General features: G+C 35.3%; 1 long non-coding RNA gene across 1 annotated transcript; it reads left to right on the forward strand.

Annotated features, from left to right (window-relative positions):
• Window positions 1-7,708: 7,708 nt before the first annotated feature.
• Window positions 7,709-8,418, forward strand: LOC145074427 (uncharacterized). Its single transcript, XR_013691838.1, has 2 exons — window positions 7,709-7,908; window positions 8,007-8,418. It is a non-coding gene; the product is annotated as an uncharacterized LOC145074427 (long non-coding RNA).
• The last annotated feature ends 820 nt before the right edge of the window (window positions 8,419-9,238 follow it).

The raw sequence follows: 9,238 nt of genomic DNA on the forward strand, positions 1-9,238 counted from the left end.
AAGGAACTCATTGAAGAACCGTTGGTTGCATTGGAGCTTATAGATCTAGACCTTGTTCACCTTGATCTTTCTTCTGGAGGTATAAATTTTGAATCTTGATGATGAAATTGTTAGATCTAGTTAGTTTTGCGTGTTATGAGCTTTTGGTCGATTTAAGTGCATAAAGTTTAGATCTTGAAAGTTTGTGACCTTGTTATGGATAAAGTCAGAAACTTTATACATCTAAACATCATATTGATTCAAATCTAAAGGTTAGAGACTTGGACTTAATGGATTAAGTTGAAAAATATGCACTTTTGGTCCCTTTGAGACTTAAAGACCAGATCTTGTTTGTTGGGACCATTCTAATGGATAAAGTTGGAAACTTTATCCATTATGGAGCTATTAGGAACCATTAAAATGTGATCTTTTTTCCTTCTATCCCTTTCATGCACGAGTTGTGATGTCTTAATGGATTAATAAACTAGGATTTTAGCTTTTAGACCTTCCCTGGCCATGGAAGGTCATAAAGGTGGAAACTTTATAACTTAAGACAATGTTTGAGGCAAGATCTGAGTTTGAATGAAAAGTCCTTAAGGGATTAAGTGCTTAATGGAAAGGATGGAACCAACTCGAGTATGTTGGGCGTAATTTTTGTACGTTAGGCGTACTAAGCCATCCCATGTATGCATGGCATACTTTACCAGCCTTGGACTTTGACTTTTGTTGACTCCGTTGACAGTTGACTTTTTGACTAAGTTTGACTTTAGGTCAAACTTGAGGGTTTTGATTGGTGATTAAGATTTTATATGGTTCTGATGTTATTGGATCTGTGGGAGCAAGCAATGTAGTAGTAAGCATATCATAGTGTTCTCGGGTTTCTTCATTTTAGGTGAGTTTCGCCTCACTGTACCCATGGGTCAAAGGTACCAATGCCAGCCCACTAGTTTTGGTTATTTGTTAGTAGAGAGATGCCTTAAGGGCTGTATATAGTCATGTAGGATAGATTGAGGACTCTTTATCTAGGCTCTTTTACCTGTTCCTCGTTTGGTTGTGGTTGTTGAGTAAGATCACATGTCCGGGTGTCTATCTCACCTCTCAGTATATATGGTCATGCATTACTTGGATTGTTGATATTAAGTATGATGTTATGTTATAGTGATCCGTAAGATTGGTATCCTGGTATCAGTTATGTTGTAATGTTGTAGTGATCTATTAGATCTGTATCCTAGTATCAATTATGTTGCTATGTTGTGGTGATCCTTTAGTTCTAAATCCTGGTATAGAGTATGTTGCTTTGCTATAGTGATCGGTAGAACTGTATATTATATGTACCTGTTGTTTATCATTTGGTGGAGTGCTCTAGGAACTGTCTTTGGTCATGTAGGATAGCCTGAGAACTCTTGATCTAGGCTTTCTTTCATGTTCCTCATTTGGTTGTGGCTCTAGATTAGGATCATCTATTCGGGTGGCTATCTCACCTCTGATTACTTATGGTTACGCATTTCATAGAGGTTAGCTGGTAATAGCACTGTATGATATAAGAGGACTAGTAGGAGTTATTGAGTTGTATGATTGATGTTTGCATGTATTAAATGCCTACTTGATCTTTGAATGTTTAGATGTCGACATATGGTAATGGTGGGTTGAGGCGATCCTGCTCTGTGTTGTCGGCAAAGATACCTGGTGCGGGCCGACTATAAGCTGAAGGCATGGAGGCTCGGGAGGAGCGGTTGGATTGAGGAAGTAGGCCAACAAACCCTGGTATTTCAGCCCATATAGACTAAAGTCCTGCGAGGTGGTCCAGTCAAGCCGAAGGTCCGAAGAGCGGCCGTTATGCATGCTTGTATGTGTATCGTATGGGGTATTTTAGGAGAAACTCACTAAGCCTTGTTCCTACCTAGTTGTTTGTTGTTTAAAATATTATTGGCCATCATAGGAAGGCGAAGGTGTGACTGTACACATCAACAACAATGAATATTATGCGCTTTAATATTACTTTAATTTTTATAAATGTATTTGGAGTAAACAGTTTTCTCGAAACAAATTTATTATTGGGAAGATTTACTTAAATGAAATGAAATTTTTTGTTATGTAGATGGGTCATTATAGCATACATCGCGTATGCAGGGTGTACGTGCGATGTTTTCAAACCCTAAAATTTAGGGTCTGGACCCTATTTAACCATCATTATGGCCTCCAACCTCATCTCTCATTAGCCTCCAACATCTCCTTTCGATTTTAGCACCCTAACCACTTGCTTGAACATTCTTGACCCTTGTGTGTGTTATTGGTGGTCTTGAAGCAGATACAAGGAAGTAGAACCAACTTGGAAGCTCAAAGGAGCTTTGGATTTAGGATCTTCATCTCTCTAACAACCTCTTATAGGTATAAAGTTTCAAACTTGGCTTATACTACCTTGTATCTAGCCAAGTTCTTTATTAATGAGCATTTTGTCCCAAGTCTTGACCTTTTTGGACTATGTCACACCCTCAGCCGTTGGCAGAAACACTGAGGTGCGCGACGTAAATCAGTAACCACAGTTATTAAACATACATAGAACAGTACAAATATGATCTTCTATTATAACCGGAATAGAAATTACATTGATAATGGTTGTTACTAAATCGTGACACACGCCTAACAATCTGTCGTTTACAAATGTATAATACAATTAATGGAGAGGCTTCTCAGCGAATACTTCCAATCTATTAAATAACCTAAGAATACATGCATTAAAATACGTCAACAAAATTGTTGGTTAGTTCTACAGGTTTTTACACAAAGTATTTTTATAACCAAAAGTGTTTTGTAAAAGTTCTTCGGTTAATTAGCTTTTGCAAATGTGTACCTTTCTATTAAGAGTATAAGGTATTAGAGTTATAAAAATGTATTTGTTCTCATTTGGAAACATCATGCGTTTCAAAATTCAAAAGTACAAAATTTGGTAAAATACATATAACTAAGTCAAACTTATATCAAAATTTTATACGATTCTCATGACCAAAATGTTTTTTATGTAAGAATTTTGAATGTCAATTTATATAAAATAAAGTCATCTCACATCTTGTGAAAACATAAAATGTTCACCTTTACTATAGAAATATTATACAAGTGTTTGTATAGTTTATATGTAAAACTCATAAGTTTCAAATTTATAAACTTTGAAAATCTGTGTCGTAGTATTAATTAAGTATTATCTTACTTAATTTGGAAACTGACACTTAACAAGTGGGGAAAACTCTTCCCACATAAATACTATTTTTTTCGTACAAAGCCAGAAGGTTTATATAAATAACTTAATAGCCGCAAGTTATTAAATCTTAATCACTTGTGTCATGATATTATTAAGTGTCATATGACTTAATTTTTGGTATTGACACTTATTGTTTGGGGCCACAAACTATCACACTACATACAGTCTCTTTCAACTTGTATCATCGGCTCCATAATAGGTCATGCTAAGTCATTCACCTCGTTATAGCACGTGGTAATGTTCAATGAAACTAACGTCATCTTACACATCTTAATTCTGCAGCCGAATTATGGTGGCAATTAATCCCTTAGTGGATACTATTTCGATTTCTTGTACAATGTTGGGAATTTACAGGCTTATATAATATGTTATAACCAAACTCATGACATTGTACTTTATTATTGCATCGGCACCATAATAGGGAATGCTAAAGTCATTCACCCCGTTGTAACATGTGGTAATGTTCAATAATGCTAACGCCAGCGCCAAAATCCATCTCGTCGGATGTAGTTGTAGCTAGCAACTCCAAGCGGGCAGTCGTACCATATAAGATCAATATTATGACACTTACACCTGACGTTAGTTGTTCCCTTGTGGATTAACGGTTATAAAATGGAGAGTTTCCCACTAAGACACATAGTCTTAGCATACTTAACAACATAGCTCAAATGGCTTAGGAATTGAACCTAACCCATATGGCTCGAAAAACTTTTGATCCTCGGTAACGAAAGACACCCCATCATAAAACTCCCTCTTTCACCCCTTTCGTAGTTTCTCACACATACACACACAAGATCTAAGCCCCAAACACCATGACCCATAGCTTAGGAAATGATCCTAGCTCATAAGGCTTTTAGAAACAAACATAGCTCACATAGAGCACCTCGTGGGTGTAATGGATCCTAATAATATGCCTAAGTATCCTAGTCCTAAACTTCCCGTTATAATATTGTTGAATATTTATGATTTTGTTGTTTAGGAATAATATTTGATTGAAGCCTTTTAGTATTGGGATACGCAAGCCTTAATGGATTTCCAAATTTCTATTGTTTGTTATGACGAAATTTGGGCAGCATAACGGCTACTTTTATAATATTTTCCAAGTTTCAACTAACGTGAAACCAACAATTTCCATGATATTTATAATTCACGTGATTGATAGTATATATTATCTCGCAAATAACGACTTTTAAATCGTGAAGTCGATCATGTTATTTATTGCAATAAAATCCATAGCTTAGTAAACTACTTATATTTTTATAATTGATATGAAAATATATTAATGGATTTCTCCTTCAAATATATTTTCATAAAACTTTACATAACCTTATATATTAAAAGTTAAATTGTATAACAATTTCCATTCATTTTACATAACCTTATATATTAAAAGTTAAATTTTATAATTTTAACTAATAATTATATAATTTCATAAACTTGGTCTTTCCATCAAATATGACAATGTATTTTCGCTTTACAGGTGAATAATATTTTTGGTCATTTTTATATATTTCCATGCTTCCATGAGATGCTTTAACTTATACATATACAATCATCATTCATGTGACTTATAATATCAACATGTGTTATTACAACAATCTACTTATAATCTTATGAATTTTCTTAATATCTATATTTATATTTCACGTAAAGTATAAATATATCATTTTTTAACAATCTATTTTAACTTAATATATTTATTGGTGATTTATCACTTTTTTAGATTTCTATATCCTTAACTTTTGACCAATAATAAAGTATGATGCTATTTTGTATATAAAACTTGAAAATCATCAAACTTTAATAGGCACGCATATATTCTCCGACAAATATTAAAACCGTAAAAGAGAGGTAATAGAAACTCACATTCGATGCGTAATCTCTATCCCGATTCGGTTTTGGTGAAGGTCTGTGAGGTCACCTTTCTTGGACTTTAAAACATTTCTAGGTTCGTTTTGGAAATAATTTATCAAAAGAGATGGTTTTGATCAAGTATTACAAATGAGGGGCTGTTTGGTCATTTTAACACAAAGAGGGGATGATTTGCTATCTATTTCACAAAAGGAGCTGATTTTGATTAATTAATACCAATGGGGGCTATCTTTGTTAAGTAAACAAACATCACATAAGGGGTACAAATATTCATCTTTGTTCCTTAAGCAGATCGGGATGGGGAAACAATGGAGGCCAAAATCAAAAGGGATCTGAAGGTGGTTGATCAATTCACGAGAAGGAGCGGAGGGATCGTTCTCTGACGACCCTCTAAGGGTTTAATCTGCATTGTCGGTGGCAGCAAGGCCAGAGGAACAAAACAACAACATCGGTCGATGTTTAGAGAGGTGTTGGGTAGTTCCGACTGACTAAAAACAAGCATAAACATACTGTCAGGCATACTTGGGTGCCCGACCTACCCTCTGGTTTATGTCAACCAGTTCCAGGGACTATTATCACATAATATCATAGCATACTAGCACATAAAGCATAACAGATAGTGGCATGTCAGGCAATTATCTCAAAGACAATCATCTCTACTGTAATCAGCTACTAGTGGGTCAGCATTGGTGCCTTCGACCCACTTCTACTGGAAGGTAACTCACCTCAAATGCTATAAAGTAGTTGAACGGTCCTCGACTCTGAAATCAGCCCCACTCAAACTCCTACACATAAAATATTTCCTTTAATTACCCTTTCATACTCATAACCCCTTAAGGGTCAACTTTGGTCAACGTCAAATTCGAAGTCAACATTCTAGTCAAATTCAACATTCTGGATTGACTCAACTCGCCGAGTTGGCCCTTCAACTCGTCGAGTTCCATAAATCATAAAACCCTAGAATCGCGATCCAACTCGTTGAGTTCTTTCATGAACTCGTCGAGTTCCTCCCTATCAACAGAATCGGGACTTCTCAAAATTAACTCATTGAGTTCGTCCTTAAACTCATCGAGTTCTTCCTTTTAACAGAATCGAGACACTTCGACCCAACTCGTCGAGTTCCTCTATGAACTCGTCAAGTTCTTCAGTCTGTTAAGCCTTCTTAATGTATTAAGCCATCATTCTTCGAATCTAAGTCCCATATTCCACATATCAGTCGAATACACATCTAAGAGGGTAAAGTTTCTGACTTTACCCATTAAGACCCATCCTAGAAGAAATGAGTGTCGGGATGGGGAAACAATGGAGGCCAAAATAAAAAGGGATATGGCGCTGGTTGATCAATTCACGAGAAGGAGCGGAGGGATCGTTCTCCGGCGACCCTCTAAGGGTTTAATCTGCGTTGTCGGCAGCAGCAAGGCCAGAGGAACAAAACAACAGCATCGGTCGATGTTTAGAGAGGTGTTGGGTAGTTTCGACTGACTGAAAACAAGCATGACGAGGGTTTTCCAGTGGCAATTGGGAAATCACGAGAGGGGCGCCGGCAGAAGGCTATCGCCAGTATCTTCATTCTTCTTCTGATCTGACCGGTCAGCAACACAAGAAGAAGGAAGAAGGACTTCGGTCCTCTGCCTTTGAATGATCGAGAAGAGGGACGCATGAGCCGATGCGGTAGCTGGAGGCGATGACTGCCCCTTGGCTCGCCGGTGGGGTTGTGGTGGTCACGAGGGATGGAAGCAGTCGATGAGGGTGTTTGGTGATTATATGTGGAGACTAGTACCAAGCACCTATTATTAAATTAAAATTATATGTATCACTAAAAATTTTACAAGGGTTTGACTTAAATATTAAAACCAATATAATTGTTAAGTTGTGCAATAAAAAAATAATGAAAACCCAAAACCAAAAAACCAACAACCAAATCATTTTGAAAAACCATTTGTTTGGTTTTTTGTTTAGAGTGACTGTTCTTTTAGGTTCGGCGTGATCTTTGTTTATATAAAAACCAAAAAATCATAACAAAACCTGAATATCCAAGGATGTTTTTTCATACATAAATTTAATTGATTAAGAATATTATAAATTAAAATAAATAGTATGCGGTTTATAAATTATAGTGTTCATTGACAACTACCCTAATAAGGATGCGTTTATGTTGTATATTAAACTAATATTTCACTTTGTTTGATTTAAAGTTAAAATATGTTAAATTAAAACTTATTAGTATTGTATATACTTTTTAAATTATATTTGTTTAAAAAAGGAAATAAATAAAAAAACATACTTGATATTTTGAAACCACATGGGTAGGTCTATGAGTCGAACGTAGTAGTAGTATTATATATATTTTTTAAATAATAGTATTTGTTAAAAGAAAAAAAAAAAAAAACGAAAAAACAAAAACAAAAATTGATATCTTGTAACTTAAGGGCAGGTGTATTGACATTGTCCGAAAGGAGCCATATGGCTCATCTTAAAAGGTAATCATTGAAGACTTTTGTAAAAAATGAAAATAACGGGAATCGAACGTAGATTGCACGGTTGAATCAAACTCTTCTTAACCAAATCATACAAAGAACAGAAGTTGTATACATATAGAGTAAAGATATGTCACATAAATTATTTCGGGCCCCAAACTGTGGTGAGGCCCGGGGCGGTCGCCCAGCTTACCTACCCTATTGGGTCGGTCCTGTTGCTGATGCTTTTGGAAGGGAAGAAGAAGAATACGGGTTGTTACCTTTTTCTTGGTGGTCACGGGTAATTCACCCACCACTGATGGTTCTTGGCAGCTATCGGCATAGGTACGGGTCGTCTCTCTTTGTTCCCTTCATTTTGATTGTAGATCAATGGAGTTTAATCCATAAACTTAGGCGCTTGTTTGGGTGTGACTGTTTGATAGAAATCATTGGTGTTTGGGTTGAGGCTCTGAAATCAGTGGACAAGAAGAAGAATGAACAAAGGGTTGTTGGAGGTTGGGACTGCCAAGGACGACGGAGAGGGGCTGAAGATGGTGGTGGCAATACGGTTGTTCCTTAGCTCACCGGAGAAACCACAAGAACACCACCTCTGATGGAGGTGTTCTTGATTGTGCTTGGAAACAAGAAGAAGGAAGAGAAGAAGTGAGAGGGATGCTTAATGTGAGGGTTGTGTAAACATGTTTTTAAAAATAAAATCTTCCAAATTCACATTTTTGCAAGCATGGATGAAGATTGCAATTGATTGTGGTCGTACGCCAAAATCAGATTTCATGGATATTTTGTGTAAAGTAAATTGTTGGGTTATAAATTTGTATAATATATTTTGTGATAAAATTTCCGATTCTTGGATTTCATGTCATCGATTCCGACTCTATAAGATTTTTATGAAATTGCCTGCCGATAGTCCTACTCGTGGTGATTTCAAAAACGCAGACGGATTTATATTTCGATATACGGAACTCCGGAAATCAATGTTTAATGTTTTGCGATTAATTGCTACGGATTCGACAGATTTTACGAATCTGATTTTGATGAAGGTTAAAAATATTATAAAAATATAATAAAATAATATATCATAACGTGAATTAAAAAACGTGCTCAGAAATAATTTGTGAAGCCTATGGCTAATCCAAACGTAGCAGTGCATGGTTTGTTTTAGAAAAATCATATATAAATATTGATTTTTGGTAACATTAAATAAGCGTAACTTTCTCATATGGCCTCCATTTTGGGCATTCTTTATATCCACGAAATCAAGAGAACATAATCTATTCAAATTTGTTATATGTAACTCTCAAGTATAATTAATGTAAAAAAATTTATTTTTAACGCCGCAAATAGATTTAGTTTTTGTTACTTTTTTATTCAATCTTCAACGATGAACGGTTTAAACAAATTGGGATGTTCTAAAGGAGATCATAACTATAATATATTTAATATACATATTAAACATAAAATTACACACAATTGGTGTAACATCCTAAAACTTAAGACCAAAAAATTCATTTTTAATTTAATAATTATAAAACCATTTGTTTGAAAACATTTATAGTATCAACTCATATCAAAACCAAAGTATCAATAGTCAAAACATGTCATGATAAAACGACATCAAAGTATAACTCCCAAAGATCTCATGTGCGGAAATCATGGT

The sequence above is a fragment of the Lactuca serriola genome, chromosome 9 (assembly GCF_051521515.1).
Source record: "Lactuca serriola cultivar US96UC23 chromosome 9, Lser_US96UC23_V15, whole genome shotgun sequence".
In the NCBI taxonomy this organism is placed as follows: Eukaryota; Viridiplantae; Streptophyta; class Magnoliopsida; order Asterales; family Asteraceae; genus Lactuca; species Lactuca serriola.